General features: G+C 34.5%; 1 protein-coding gene across 5 annotated transcripts in view; it reads left to right on the forward strand.

Annotated features, from left to right (window-relative positions):
* The window catches only part of LOC145254896 (zinc finger MIZ domain-containing protein 1-like), a 1,089,917-nt gene that overhangs the window by 188,489 nt on the left and 884,346 nt on the right, over positions 1-17,082 (forward strand). The window contains exon 2 of one of the 5 annotated variants that reach the window (XM_080113819.1): positions 264-449. The exons of 3 other annotated variants lie outside the window; for them this stretch is intronic. The gene's annotated coding sequence lies outside the window, so the exon portion shown is untranslated. Of the gene's footprint in view, positions 1-263; positions 450-17,082 lie in introns of those variants that run through there. One more of the 5 variants, XM_080113821.1, reaches the window with a different exon arrangement.

The following is a 17,082-nucleotide window of genomic DNA, read 5'->3' on the forward strand; positions in this document are numbered from 1 at the left end:
AATGGTATTTGTGGGGGGGTCACTGTGCATGTTTAATAAAATGTATGCTTGTGTTTTTTTATCTCTTAAATTATTACTATATACACTGGTATATAGTAATTATAAAAATATGGTATATAGTAATAATTAAAAAAATGGTATATAGTAATAATTAAAAAAATGGTATATAGTAATAATTAAAAATGGTATATAGTAATAATTAAAAAAAAAGAAATCATAAACTCTTTTTTCATTGTTTTTAGTAAATGTTTTTTTTCTTTCAGGTGAGTCAAACAGCAAAGATATTTTTTCTCTAAAATTTGTGACTGGTTCAACTGAAAGATTTCTTCTGAATAAATTTTGGATATCAAAGAAATGGTTCAACTGAAAGATTTCTTCTGAATAAATTTTGGATATCAAAGAAATGGTTTCTTTGAATTAATAACATGCTTACTGCTTGTTTAGATAAGGTATGTTCACCCCTTTTTTCTCTGATGACGTTTCAGTCATTCAAATAAGGTAATTATCTCAGTGAATATCTTTGATGACATAATTATCAAACAAAAACCATCCAAAGTTTATTTTATCTTACAATTCTTCTTAACATTAGTTTACATTAAAATTATCTTGGACAAATACAACATAATTTTATTACTCTATTATAATAATTTTACATACATACATACATACATACATACATACATACATACAAGATTTTTAATGCCATATCATATCACAGTAAAACACGAAAGTCAGTCTATCAAAATTATATACAAAAATAATCGCACACACAAGTTAAAATTAGATATAAAAATACAACCTAATATTAATGTTATGGTGTTAAATGGTAATAAAACGAAAGGAACACAGGACTTTTAAAACAAACAGGTATTCACATATATTACAGGCAAGGTAGGTTGAGCAGTACTATTTCTCAACTGTCGAACTGTTTGGGCGTTTGCACATGACCTCCTTGGCCGCGTATCAATCTCTAACTGCTGGGCACCGGTACTCGTTACCGGACGTAACGTTACCAGAGGAAGTGACGTCATGAGATAGTCCATTAATCCCATGGAGGGGCGTCTCCAATACCCTCCTCCCAAGCTTTTTGTTTGTAAAAGCTGTCAGTACCTCTCCCTTTTAGGGTTTACCATCACTGGCTCGGTAAACTTTCTCTTACGGAACGACCGCCGTAGTTCAGGTGTTGGTTGAGGAGGTTCAAGATCAAAAGTTTCGAAGACAGTGTCTATCGGCTCATCTTCCACTGGTAGACTGTCGCTGGTTTACACTGATCAACATCTTAGTTGGTTTTGGTAACGTTTGTGGGTATATGTTGGTCCTTGGACGATATATACCATGTCACCGACTCTCTTAGTAATTGTACCCACCTCCCACAATGATGTGTTGTTTTTATAACTTTTGAAAAACACTCTTTCACCTAACATGAAATGTTTACTGGGTACACAAGTGTTCACTAGTGGCCTTGACTGTTTGGGTAAGAGCTTGTCAAAAACAGATCTCACTTTCCACGCAAACATCGTTTCTGCAGGTGAAACTGCTGTTGGTGTGTTCAGGTTGGGTGTACTCCTATACACGTGTAAAAATTGTTGAAGTGCTTCATCTGTTGGGGTCCCTTGAGCCTTCGTCAGTGCTCTTTTAAAAGTGTCCACAAAGCATTCTGCTTGCCCATTCGTTATAGGATGATATTGGGGAGTGATGATATGATTAACTTGGAATGTATCACAAAAACTTTTGAACTCAGCAGACATAAACTGGGTTCCATTATCACTTACAATTTAATCTACTACACCGAAACGTGTGAACAGTTCATGTAAGAAATTTACAGTCGTTCTAGTTGTCAGTCTTCTGCACCTCACTACCTCAGGCCACTTGCTGTAACTATCAACTACGATTAATTGTCCTCGAGCGGACACGCAAAATTGATGTGCACCCTATACTATGGCTGGTCAGTCTTCAGCCAAGGTTTAAACATAGTAGGCGGTGATTTAGCCGCAAAAGCACAGTCTGTGCACGAGTCTATCCTCTCATTGATGTCCTTGTCCATTTTAGGCCAGTAGACATAGCTCCTCATCAAACTCTTCATACGATTTTTCCCAGGATGTCATGTGTGAAAATCATGTAGAATTCATTTTTGGAGACATTTGGGAATCACCACTCTTTCGCCATATAGTAAAACCTCATCGCAAAGCAAAAATACTTCCGGAACATCGTCCTTTATGGCGACCTTATTTTTTATGTCACAGATGAAGTCATCCTTGTCTGCTTCCCTTTTAATCTCTGGTAGAGACACCGGGAGTTCTCTGATTGTGTTGCCCATCATCGTTTTTATTTCCCCGTCCGTCCAAAGAGCGGCAATGATGGAATCTTCAGACGGATCCCTTTTCAATGGTATCAGCCTAGATAGGCTATCCGCATGGCTAATCTGTTTTGAAGACAACTACTCCAGGATGAAATCATAATTCATGTACCCAATCTCAACAGCCGTATATGTCGGTAAGCCTTTTTTGGAACCAAAAATTGTGAGCAATGGCTTATGATCCGTCTGCAATATAAATTTTCTGCTGTGTAAATACCTATGAAACTTTGTCACAGCGAATATAATACTCTAGGCTTCTTTTTCAATTTAAGAGTACTGTCTTTCGGCCGTTAGTAGCGTTCTTGATGCATGTGCGATCGGTTTCCTGGTACCGTCAGGCATTATATGAAATATGCAAGCTATGTACTATAAATTTGGGTTTTTGTGTATTGATATTCATATTAAAATTCTTTCTTCTATTTATTTAAAAAGAAAATACAACTTTCTTATATATGGGTTGTGGAATTGCATTTATCTGCAAAAGATCTGGCTAATTTGCATATTTTTTTAAACATTCATTCTCTATTAGTTTTTTCGGTTGTCTTATAAGATCATCTTTACTTTTACTCATGAATAATAAATGTCTTCCCTTTATGATTGCTTGGCTTTTATATAGACAGAGAATTGCATCAGCAATGAGATATCTTCTGGAGCAGTAGAAAGATCCCACCATTTTTCCAGAGAACTTGGCAACTGATGATGTACGTGTTCCATTTCAGGTCAGAAGTAAAGGTCAAGCCCAGAAGCTTATCAAAACATGGAGCTTCCCCTAGATGAGAGACATCCATTTCAATTGATGCCAGATGGGGATCAGAGCATGATGTAAAGATAGGAGCTTGGTTGTAGATGCATTAAAAGTAACCAGCCACCTCTTCCCCCGCTGTTACGCGCTCAAGATCAGAGGAGAGAGAATCAGAGAGAACTTTGTCATTTACAGCCTTTGATGTGCTGCCATAGATGGTCGTGTCATCAGCATAGATGTCAACGAATGATTTAAGTATGTGTTTTGGGAGATCATTGATGTAGATCAGGAAGAGAGTTGGGCCCAGGATGGACTCCTGGAGGACCCAGCATTAATACTTTGGGCCTCTGATTTCTGTCCATCAACCACTACTCTTATAAGCCTATCAGAGAGAAATGATTTAATAATTGAGAAAACATTTCCAGTTATAACGTAGCTGGAAATCTTTTGAAGTAGGCCCTTATACCATACCTTATCAAAGGCCATTGATATGTCAAGAGCAATTGCCCTGGAAAGGAAGCCTTTGTCAAGAGATTCACTAATCCTATGAGATATAACCGTTAGCACATCTACAGTAGATCTGGCAGAATGGGAACCATATTGCATGTCACTAAAAACGTTATTTCTGCTGAGGTGGTTGACTACTTCTTTATTTAATATGGATTCCAGCAACTTACTTATGACACACAGGAGATTTATTGGTCTGTGCTGAGAGGGAGATGATCTGTCACCTGACTTCTTAAATACAGGGCACACTGATGAGGGTTTCCAGGGTGTTGGGAAGCACTTCTCCTTAAGGCAATGCTTAAACACTTTTGTAAGTATGGGGGCAAGTTCTGGTTGAAGCTTTTTCAGCACTATGATTGGAATGCCATCAGGGCCAGTTGCTTTACTGGAATCAAGGTTCTTGATTAGCTTGGTGACCTCACACACAGATATTTGTATGTTGCATAGTGTGTTGTCTGTTATAGGAGGAAATACGGGGAGTTGATGACCTTGGTCGCATAGGGTAGAATTAGCTGCAAAGTTCTTGGCAAATAGTTTGGCCTTGTCTGATGCTGACGAGATGACCTCAGATCTTTGGATTTAACGGACTGAGCATATAGCTCTCTTGCATTTTTTATTACTCTTTTACAGTGGTTGCTGACAGTCCTGAAAGCAGCTTTAGTTTCAATACATCTGTTACGTTGGTAGCTATGGAAAAAGTGATTTCTGTGCGCGATGTTAGCAGCACATTCTGGAGAGAACCATGGCTGGCTGTTAGGTTTTTGTTGGGATTTTTTGGATGGTATAAATCGGTCTATGCCTACAATTAACCATTCGGTCAGGTCTGATACTATGGAGGACACATCCTTTTTAAACATGGAATGCAGGAGTAGATAGATAATGTACGGAAGCTATCCCAGTCAGCTGTAGAGTATTGATATACAGTACGGTGGAGAGGTACATCTGAAGACTTATTGCATTTCATTTTTATCTTAACTGATACAACCGAGTGGTCAGAAGATCCCAGAGGAGACAGAATGAAACATGAACATAGCTCAGGGGAAGTTGTGAGAAAAAGGTCTAGAAGACTAACGTACTGACCGGAAGTATTGAGCACATGGGTGGGATCGTGAACAATCTAGGTGAGGTCATAGGCAATGGCGAAATCATGACAGAACCTCCCCTCATCATCTGTCTTGTTCGAGTGGGTCAGCCATTCCACATTGTGGACATTGAAGTCACCACAAATGTGGATGTTAGCCGAAGGATGAGCAGACAGGATGTGGTCAATTTTCTCAGATATGCTCTTAAAGAGAGTAACTCCGCTGTTGTGGGGGCGATAGAGGGCAAATATAAATGCAGTGGTGTAAGCAAGTGCAACCCGGAAGCACATATAAGGTAAATTAGGGTCTTCACTGGAGATATCCCTACCACACGGAAAGCCATCTTTAATATAGGCACATATTCCATGACCATGGCGATCTTGAGGGTCAAATTTAGATGTTAAGTTAGAGTATCCTTTAATTATGAACTCGTCTAGAGATGTGGTCGCTTAGGAAGAATATGTCCAGTTTTGTCTCCTGTAATTGGGTTTCAACCTCTGGAAGGTTGGAATGTAGACCCCTTATGTTGGAGAAGGAGACATGGTAGTAGGGGTTTTCGTTGGAGGATGGGGTTCTAGGTTTATTCGTGTGTTTTTTTTCTGGAGATATTTCATGTTGAGGATTTGTGATTTGCGGAACAGTTCGTCAGACTTGGTTAGAGCAGGACAAAGAGGGAAAGCAGGGGAGAAAAAGACAGGAATTTTTTTTTTTTTTTTTGTAGCACATGATAAGGTAAAGCCGTAACAATTACCCACTAGTATGGCATCGAGAGGCTCCAGCAGAAACCACTGCATGGTCCAGAATCCATTCACCAGATGGCAATACAGCAGCGCCAGTACTTTGCATCTGCTGATAGGACAGCCTCCTTAGTGGTTAATCCAAGGTTCGGGTCCCTGACTATCTGGCGGATAACGTCAGCCCAGATGAAACGTTTACCTCCAGCTCCCTTACTAGTGACATGGCCACAAGGATAGACATAGAAACAGAAGATTTCCAACATCTCAGGCTACTTTTATAACTTTGTCTTTTACTTATATAATTTTGTCTTTTATAACTTTGCTCGTAGTTCTACAAAGAACAGTTTTGTTGATAAATTATTCCTTGAATTTTATTTACATCCATGGCTTTGTTATTTCAATGTAAATTCTTATAAGAAAATAGCTTACTTACTGTCATGTGCTAAATTTTAAGATTGACACAATAGCTTTTAGGGGTTCGCATTTTACAAAAAAAATAACTACAATTTTTCTTCTTTTTCTTACCAACATGTAAAATGTCTCTGCAGTTTTGCATGAAATTCAACGATTCATGCCAAGAGAAAAATTGTCTTGTTTTTAGAATTGTGCTCGTCTGACTAGTTCGATTTACTACTGCAACCTAGAAAAATATGTCTCCTCCAGCTAGACATTATACTATAGCAAACAAAAATAATATACCATATAATAAGTTAATGTAGGGCTTTATAACTCTTTTTCTTTCTCTAAAATTTGTATTTATGAAAAAGCATTCCTACTAATATTAATAGGCATCACTTTTATGGATCTGTTCACAAAAATGTTACATTTATTTTTCTTAAGGACGAACAAATCATTTGTATGTGAGAATCCATGACTTCTTTAGCTTAAGTTTCATGTCCATGGGAGTTGGGTCATTTTCTCCTACTCACTTGGAAATGGTTGGAATTATGCTTGACTTAAAGAAACTATTAATCTTTTTATCAATAAAATCTTCACCACATTTCTTTCACACGCATACACACACTCTAGTGCCTTCACACGCATACACACACCTAGTGCCTTCACACGCATACACACACTCTAGTGCCTTCACACGCATACACACACTCCATAAAAAAAAAGAACGCCTTGTCTTGTCACAAACAGTTGGCTTTGAACACAATTTAAAAAAAAAAATTATTCACTTCCAAACAAAATAGGAGTGTAAAGGAGTACTGTGATAGAGTCCATATTTATAAAGGAGTAATCTGCGTGTTGAGTTGTAGCAAGATGTTTGTTCACATGCTATTTAAATGTTCTGCATATTGATACTGTTGTGAAACAGGCGGCATGAAGGGAATTCTAAAGCCAAGTTGTCTAAGAAAAGAAACAGCAAAATAGAAAATCGTCTTGCATCAAAGGGTATCTGCAATGAAGGGTAGGATTTAAAAGCTACTCAGGTGAGTTATGGGTGTTTTCATTCAGGAGGGAGTGCAAGTGTAATAAGTTTGTCAGAGCACATTCTGTGGAAAAATACTTATAAAACAAAGCATAGTGATGCACCTCTCTGCTAATGTGACACAGGTTGGAACGGCAGCCAAAGATTTTTGTGCTTTGTCCAAAAGCGATAGGCCAGTAGTTGGTACTTTTATCTGAATTGAACTTTATTATTGAACAAAGTAAAGAACATTCATTGAAGTGTGTCTGAATGATTGTAGTCAAATAGTTTTGGGAGATGAGTTTTCACATTGAATCTTACAATTTTGTTATTTTTCAAAAATGTATTTATTATAAAAAAATGTTACTCAATGTCAGACTTGGCAAAAAATATCAAACACTATTCCAAGTGCATCTTTTAGTTTTAGCGGGAAAATTTAAAACATTTTTTTTACTCAGGTGAATTTTCAAAATTACTCGTAATTTTTGTTACTGCCAATTCTTGTGTTCTTTCTTGTATTTTTCTCTTCCTCTTCATAATCTTATCCTCAAAACACACATATCATCTATCAGTTATAAGTAATCCAAGACTAGATTTCTTAGCAGACTTCAGCACATTTTGCAATGGAATGTCGAAAATTTGGTCTTGTTCATTTGGTGAAACTTCATCCATCTTCTACCCCCTCCTTCAAATATGGTACCCTACAACCCTCAATCCTTGCACCCCACTCCAAAAAGAAAAGAAAATATTCTTTGCTTCTGTTGCAGTTTCTTGGAATAACTCAAAAACCTGATCTTTTCTCCCTAAAATACATGAGGTCTCTCATCTGCCTTCTTTCATCCTGAGATCCCCTGCCCTTGTATTTTGACTAAACCTGTAGCAAGGGCGAATGGGGGGAGGGGATCTGAATTGGCTGACAGAATTTCACACTCTCTCCTTCATCCTCTTAGAGTAAATCAAATCAGCTTTTTTGTAGACCATCTTCTTCTTCTTCTTCTTCTTCTCCTTCTTAGCTGACTGGGTCTTCTTAAATATTAACCTCATGGAATCCATACAGCAGCTGGAAGTCTGTCATTGGTTAAATCTGGCTTAGACTTCCTGGATTTGTTAAAAGTCTAGAGAATTCCAACTGAAGATAGTTATTTGTTATTATAATATTCTTCTACTAAAATTATCAGAGCAGATATCATTTATTTGTGGAATTTCATCTTCAAACAACTTTTTTAAATGTTATCATATTATTCAATAAATCTAACAAACAAATTGTAATTACATTTCACAAAAATAAAAAATTTCAAAAAATGTAACCATTATGCAACAGATGTTATTAATATCTCTATCAATAAAATTGGCCATTTTTTACGATATCTAGGAGAAAAAGCATGAAAATAAAACAGGCAAAAAATAACTGTTATCAAAGGCATTTATTTTTCTACCTACCTTTCTATTTTTTTTATTGCTTTAAAGTATTTGAAAGCGCTTTTTTAATAGTCTTGTAAACCCTATCGATTCAACATGACAACGTTTTCAATAATCACCCCCTCCCCCATAAAAAACGAAAATTAAACAAAAGTTTAGTTAATAAAAGTATAAAAATCGGTTGAAAATTAAATTCTCTACCTATTGATGCTAGATATTAGTTGTATTTTTTGTTTAATTTTCGATTTGTTTCTTTGGTTGTTTAAGAAGTCCATATGTTAGAAAATTCAAATTAGCTTCAGTCCAATTCAGATTCACACAATAGACAAATAATATCTAATATGCTGATCATGTATATGTGAGCTAAGTTATGAGATTAACTAATTTGTATATTGCTTTGCAAAAGGATATCTCAGTTTTATAACAATTTGATTCAATTACAAAAAATATAAATTTAATTGAGAAAATATATGAATAAAATCTTTTCTGTTCGTGTTTTACATTAACATTGTGTTGTCTACAATCTTACCATGCATTTATAAACAACAAAGAAAACTTTTTATTTTATTTTATTGAAAATTGAAAGTTAAAGATTTGAATGTTAATAGTAATATGGAAGAGAGGTATTTTTAAAGGGGACAGCTTGTCGCCATAGTTGTTTGTTTTAGGTATGGTACACTTGTCATTCATATTACGAAAGTAAAATGCGTGTTATGAGAAGGGAAAGAAGGAGTACCGGGTAAATCATTTATTATTTATGAATGACTTAAAGTCGTATGCAAAGAACAAATACCAGCTAAATATGCTTGTAAGAACTGTTCAAATGTTCAGTAATGACATAGGTATGGAATTTGGCATAAAGAAGTGTTGTGCCTCGAAACTGAAAAGGGAAAAATTGTTGAAAGTAAAGGAATAAAACTTTTGAATGAGGAAATGATAAAAGAGGTTGGAGGAGAAGGATACACCTACGTAGGAATTGTGGGATTAGATCAAATAAAAGAAGCTGAAATGAAGGAAATGATAGGAAAAGAATACAAGAGAAGAATGGTTCTTAGGTCAAGATTGAATGAGAGAAACAAAATATTCGCATTCAATACATGGGCAGTTGCTATATTTCGGTATTATTCAATGGGAAAAAATGAGCTGAATACTTGGACAGGAGACAAGGAAAACGATGACAATAAATGAAGCTCTTCACCCAAAGAGTGATGTTGATAGGCTATATGAGAAAAGAAAAGAGGGAGGACGAGGGCTAATAGGTGTAGAATGATGTGTAAAAGAAGAAGAAAATAGTCTGAAAGTTTACATCTACAACTGTAAGGAAAAGCTTATAAAGAGCGTGTCAACATTTGAAAAATTGCAAGAGCGCGAACTAAAAAGAAGCAAAGAATTTAATGCAAAAATTGAACAAAAAATGAAAGACAGGTGGAATGAATAGAAAATGCATGGACAGTTTGGTAGAAAGTAGAGGCAGTGGACGAGGGGAAAAAACTAGTGATGGTTATCAAAATATGACTAATCTGTGCCACGCAGGAGCAAATTATGCGAAGTATCACATTGTAAAATGGCTGAAAGTCCCCTCTGTGAACTGTGTAGACAGAAAGGCGAAAATGTACCTCGTCAGTTGTTGTGGGGAATTAGCGCAAAAGGAATAGGAATACAAAAGATGGCATGACAATATTGCAAGAAAGGTCCATTGGAATATATGCAAGAAAAGAGGGTTAGAATGGTACAAGCATATTCCAGAAGGGGTGGTGGAGGGTGAGCATATTCCAGAAGGGGTGGTGGAGGGTGAGCATGTTCCAGAAGGGGTGGTGGAGAGTGATAATGTGAAATTATTGTGGAATGTTCATATCCAATGTGATGTGTTGAATCAAGGAGACCAATTTTAGTCTTGTTGGACAAAAAGGAACACAACGCAATAATCATTTGATACAGCAGTGCCAGCTGATGTGGATGTGGAATTATAAGAGAAAGAAAAAGTCAAAAAGTATCAAGACTTGAAAAGGAAGATAAAAATGTTGTGGAAGTTGAAGAAGGTAGAAGTCGTACCTGTTGTAATAGGAGCCCTAGGGTGGGGTGTAACAAAAGGATTTGAAAAATTGATTGAGAAAATTGGGATCCATTGCAATGTTGGAGTACTTCAAACGCCTGCCTTGTTGAGAACCACCAGAAAGTGCTGGAAGGCTGAAAAAACAAGGTCCTGATAGCCTATATTATTCATTTGTTATGATCTGCCTATCAGTATAAAATCGGCAATACTAACAGCCAGACACACACAAAAAAATAAATAAATAAATAATAATAATAGTAATAATAATAATAATAATAATCAGGGAATATTTTTGTGTTTGCAATAAAAATGAAGGAAATCTTTATTTTTTTATCAATTATTAAGATTAAGTCTCTCATTATTTATTATATTATACTAAAACTCTGAATTTGCTTGCCATGTCATTGTTTTGAATTTTAATGTTATGACATCATTTGTAACAAATTTTTCATGTTAAAATGGAATTTAAAAATATTTTATGTGAATTTATTTTTATGTTTTCAACTAGAAAGAAAGAAGGGGGAGACACTTAGTTTAGTAGTATTCTGGAGGAATCGTTAATTATATTTAATGCTTTTAGCAGTGCTCTGAAGGCCTCCTATTTTTTAATTTCTTTCTCACTGATACCTTAAATAAGTATCCCGGAAGTGATTTTTTCACTCCTCCAAATTTCTCTTCTTGAAATACCTTCACACACATTTATGTTTGTGCATACATTATCACCTTTCACACATGTATATTTGTATATACGTTATCACCTTTCACACATGTATATTTGTATATACGTTATCACCTTTCACACATGTACATTTGTATATACGTTATCACCTTTCACACATGTATATTTGTATATACGTTATCACCTTTCACACATGTATATTTGTATATACGTTATCACATTTCACACATGTACATTTGTATATACGTTATCACCTTTCACACATATACATTTGTATATACGTTATCACCTTTCACACATGTACATTTGTATATACGTTATCACCTTTCACACATGTATATTTGTATATACGTTATCACCTTTCACACATGTATATTTGTATATACGTTATCACCTTTCACACATGTATATTTGTATATACGTTATCACCTTTCACACATGTACATTTGTATATACGTTATCACCTTTCACACATGTACATTTGTATATACGTTATCACCTTTCACACATGTACATTTGTATATACGTTATCACCTTTCACACATGTATATTTGTATATACGTTATCACCTTTCACACATGTATATTTGTATATACGTTATCACATTTCACACATGTACATTTGTATATACGTTATCACCTTTCACACATGTATATTTGTATATACGTTATCACCTTTCACACATGTATATTTGTATATACGTTATCACCTTTCACACATGTATATTTGTATATACGTTATCACCTTTCACACATGTATATTTGTATATACGTTATCACCTTTCTCACATGTATATTTGTATATACGTTATCACCTTTCACACATGTACATTTGTATATACGTTATCACCTTTCACACATGTACATTTGTATATACGTTATCACCTTTCACACATGTATATTTGTATATACGTTATCACCTTTCACACATGTATATTTGTATATACGTTATCACATTTCACACATGTACATTTGTATATACGTTATCACCTTTCACACATGTATATTTGTATATACGTTATCACCTTTCACACATGTATATTTGTATATACATTATCACCTTTCACACATGTATATTTGTATATACGTTATCACCTTTCACACACATTTGTGTTTGTACTAATTTGCATATTCCTTAAAAAAACGAACTTTTATTAATTCTTTTCTAAGTTTTCTTATTGGATGATTAGTTTCATTTCACTATTACACACAGTTCTATTTGTGCATATTTTCTACATTGTGCATAATTGCATAGCATTTGGAGCTTCATTTAGAGTAAATCTATCTTTATCTCGGAACAGTCTCTACCAAACTATACATATATATACATAATGTGTAAGCTGTACATATATGCAAATATACATTTATATGTATATATATATACAATATTATTTTTTATGTTTTGATATGCATATGGACTTAGCTCAGATAGTAACAAAGAATACTGGAAATGTATATGTTTTGGTTTCGATTCTAGCTGGTTAAACTAAAGTCATCTATTGTTTTAACTTTACAATATAATAATCAATAGATAATTGTCTCTATAATAATAAATACGAAATTTTCATGACAACATCGGATTGCATGTTAGTTTATTCATAAAACTTAAATTTGTATTTGTTACTGAAGCAAGCCAGCCAGACATGCATTTACTTCTATTATATACGAGACAAGCATTTCAGCCCGGCATTGCCCGGGTGTTTGGAGGTGTATGTTGAGCAAAAAAAAAAAAAGGCTGTCAATTTTTTAAACTTTGACCTCTATTATGACCCCTTAATATTTATTGTTTTTGGCTCAAATCAAGTTATTAAGTTAGATTAATGTCCAAGGAATCTACATCTAAAATTTCAAGTGTTTAGACCCAAAATTGTTGGAGGAGTTTGGTAGAGTTCTCAAATGTCAAATCGTTGAACTTTGACCCCTTAACAGCCAAATTTCTGGTGGAAAACGGATTACAAAGATTTTCCCAAATCTCAGTACTATGTATATCAAATTTTGAGTTTGTAGACTAAAAATTGACAGTTATTGCATAGAGAAATGTACACAGACACTTTCACTTTTATAGATATATAGATAGATAGACTAATAGATTAAACAAAAATATATACGTATACATAAATATATATGGAAACAATTTTTAGTTTACTGTAAAGATTTTACGCAAATATTATGCAAGTATAAATCATGTAGAATATCTGCATGAATATAATTATACGTAATAGTAAACACTAGATGACTATCTCATAAGAAAACCGAAAAAACTAATAGGGAATTAATTAAAATTAATGTTTAAAAGAATATGCAAATTAGCTAGATCTTTAGCTAGTGAATGCATTTCCACAACCCATATATAAGAAAATTGTATTTTATTTTATTTTTAAAGTAATAGAAAGGAGGGTTTTTAATATGAATATCAATACACACAAAAGAAAAACGAATTTATAGGAGTATAGAAGACTAGCATGGGCGCCCGGCGTTGCCTGGGTGTTTGGATGTGTATGTTGAGCAAAAAAAAAACAAAAAATAGTAGTAGGAAGGCAGGCTCGAACCCGTACCGTAAGGAGGAAAAGAACAGGGTAAAACCTAACGTTTATGCTGTTACAACCACTGCCAAACCGGAAGCGACATTTTTTTAAAAATTAAGGCTAGACAATCTAAAGGAGAGAATTACTTTAAAAAATATCGGCGAAAAAAGTGAAGAAAAGTGCCTAGTTGAAGGCGAAGATATTAATGTTTTTAGCCAATTTTTCGATATTTGTCGTATGAAAGATCGAACTTTAAAACGATACTGATCTTGGTAAAATCCGTCGCCTCTATTGAAAGTTTAAGGCAGACATCCAAACAGACATACATACATACATTTATATATTGGTAACAAACGATTTTCAACTCAAACTGTTGAAAAAGCTTGCCCTATCTCTGAATACACTTTATGTAAAATTTCAAATATTTAGACCAAAAATTGTCTGAGTAATTTGGAAGAGACCGCAGAGGTCAATTATTTTTAAACTTTGACCCCTATTATGATCCCTTAAAATTTATTGTTTTGGGCTCAAATCAAGTTATTAAGTTAGATCCATGTCCAAGGAACCTATATATAAAATTCCAAGCGCGTAGACCCAAAATTGTCGGAGGAGTTTGGTAGAGTTCTCAAAGGTCAAATCGTTGAACTCTGACCCCTAAATCGCTAAATTTCTGGCCAAAAACCGATCACATCGATTTTTCCAAATCTCAATAACCTGTATATCAAATTTCGAGTCTGTAGACTAATAATTGACAGAGTTATTGCATAGGGAAATGTACACAGATACACAGACACACACACAGACACTTTCACTTTTATATATATATATATATAGATAGATAGATAGATAGATAGATAGATTAGAGATAACAATTATTTTTTTCTTTCTGTTACATTTTCATGAAAATGTAGAAAAATGTTACTGTATCTTTAGGGATTTTCAAATTATCTTGGAAATAAAACACAAAACAAATAAATGTGCTATAAATATAAATATAGTATAAATAACAATAATAATAAAATAAAAATCCTGTGTAGTGGTTTCCTATACCGCAAACTGAGCACTTCACAAGCACAGACAGAACTGCAAGGGATTTGGAAGTGGCTGGGCCACGGATGTGTGGCAAGTAGGCCCATCAGTGAGTGGATACGCCTTGGTGCTCATAAACCAACCCCCCAGTTATGGGTAAATATCTCCACTGCATTGTGGATGTTTTGGGAAAGGCAAGGTGGGGAAAAACCCTGACAAAAATTTGGTTTGGAGTCCTGATAGGTGGATAGTGAAACTGAAGCACCTTTCTGACAACTCCTTTAGCTGCGCTGATGCCAACTATATTTGCTTGCCTTTTCATCGGACTCTGTAATACTAAGCAAGAGGAAATTGGTAACTGAGAAAAACTAATATAACTCTCTCAGACCTGCACCTGGAGAGATCCTTCCAGCTTTGCAGTATCAAAGAAAAGAGAACCTGCAGGCGACTTAGGATATAGTCCACCCTTGCTGCCCTCACTAGCTACCGCTGACTACACTTGCAGCAAATGTTAACAAAGCTGCAAATTCAAAATTGGACTATATAGTCCCCCCCCCCGTTAAGTAATCCAATTTACACTAACGATTACTATGATATTGTCCCAATAACTACTGTACACTCTTTCCTTGAGTGACCTCTGGGCCTTGATAAGTGATGACTCCTATGTAAAAAAAAAAATATTTTTAAATAGTCACAGCAGATGCTGTAGTGCACCAGACTACATGCAGAATACCATTGTCTCGTGAGACAGAAGGTTGCCATCATGATAGTATAAATCAATTTTTATGTCAATGTATTCAAAGGAAAAATATAAAATTATTAAGAAATATTTTTATGTTTAAAATGTCCTTAACTTGTTTTGCTACAAAACAAAACAAAATTACGTTGTTTTAAAAGCCTAGCACAGAGGTCGGCAACCTTTAAGAGAGAATTGGCTACACAGTGTCTCGGCGAATATAATGCAAATAAATTTTCTCAGACTCAAACCATTATGTCTAAAAAAATCTCTGAAGGTATGAATAAAAATAAGAAATTTAATCTGATTTTATTTAAACAATTTATCCAGTTTTATGACAGAAATAATGAAAAAAAAAAAAAAACAACTGCTAAAATGACAAGATGCAATTTTTTTCGTCACACAAATCCTATTGGAATTAGCAAATCATTGTTTCTGCTTATTATGCAATAACTTATCCACATCAGATAAAAAAAAAAGCTGATTATGCATCAAGGCATTCATCTGTGAACTGATCCGACTGCAAACGCTCTCGCACTTGTTCCAAACATGTATCAGACGTGTTTCATTCGTTTCCGTTCATTTCTAAAGCGGCAAAAAACTTTGTTTCTGATCTTTAATGAGTTAACCTGCATCGAACTACTGTGCTTCTATCTGATACTAATTGGATTGTCAGAGTCCTGCTGTTAAGTTTTCAGGGTTAACGGAAACTACTTCAGAGTCTGGGTTTACCAACCCCTGGTCTAGCACATAAAACGTGATTTTTAAATAATTTATTTTCCAAATTGGATCAAATTTTTTAAATATAAGCTCATGCCAGAAATTCCTCTATTTCAATTTATTTGTGAGTGAAACGCATAATAGCAAAGTTTTGACTGAGTTATTCAGTTTTAGATTTTAAATCGATAAAATTAACAAACGCAACAAAAGTGTTTTTATGGATGTTTGAATTGAAAGTAAGCATGGTATGCTTTCTTCACAAAATCCGTAATTTTTGCTTGATTTTCTGGAAGAACAAAATGTCTGCAGATGCATCAAAATTTTATAAGATGGTCCTTGCACTTGCGATCCAAAATAATAAAAATTTAGACATAAAATGCAAAACAACAACAAAATACTCTTTTAAAATTACTCACGATTAACCATGGCAAAAAATAGTTCTAGATGATTAAAAAAGGGCATATTTTCAAAACTAGACTTAATTAAAAAATGAATAAGATTTTTAAATTCTTGACCTTTAAAAAACAGTTTTAAATCGCTGACTGGCATAATAGATGTATTAATTAAATTGCTCACCACTTTGCTTCCAAACATACTCAACATTTTGAGGGAGAAGTTCTCTATTTTTTTATAAATCCAGAAAAGGCAGATTTCCAATTTAATTGTTAAAGTTGCCGAGTTGCTAAGGCCTTACCTCCTCATTTTTTGTTGCTATTTGGTTGAATTTTCTTTCTTTTTTCTTTCTTCCTTTTTCTGTCTTGCCTTCATTTTCGCTCTTATGACAGTTCTTTCTGAAAACTGAAAATGTTAATTCCACTGTAAAGGCAAAGACTTCAACAATTCATGAATGGAAGTTAGATGACTTTTCTTTTATCAAAGAATAACTTCTTGTCGCGTGTACCGCTACATTCGCATTCGGTGCCATTCTTTTAAATTTAACTATCTTAGTTGAAACTGATTGGAGTGGTTTAGAAACAAACTTGTTGCTTTTTGTTCTGCCCTCTCCATACACACACCTCAATCTCTTGGACATCACATCCCAACCCAATGGATTGGAAAATTCATCTTGCTTTTTTTTCTT

This window comes from Euprymna scolopes, chromosome 30, assembly GCF_053919585.1.
Source record: "Euprymna scolopes isolate OS-2025 chromosome 30, ASM5391958v1, whole genome shotgun sequence".
NCBI lineage: Eukaryota > Metazoa > Mollusca > Cephalopoda > Sepiida > Sepiolidae > Euprymna > Euprymna scolopes.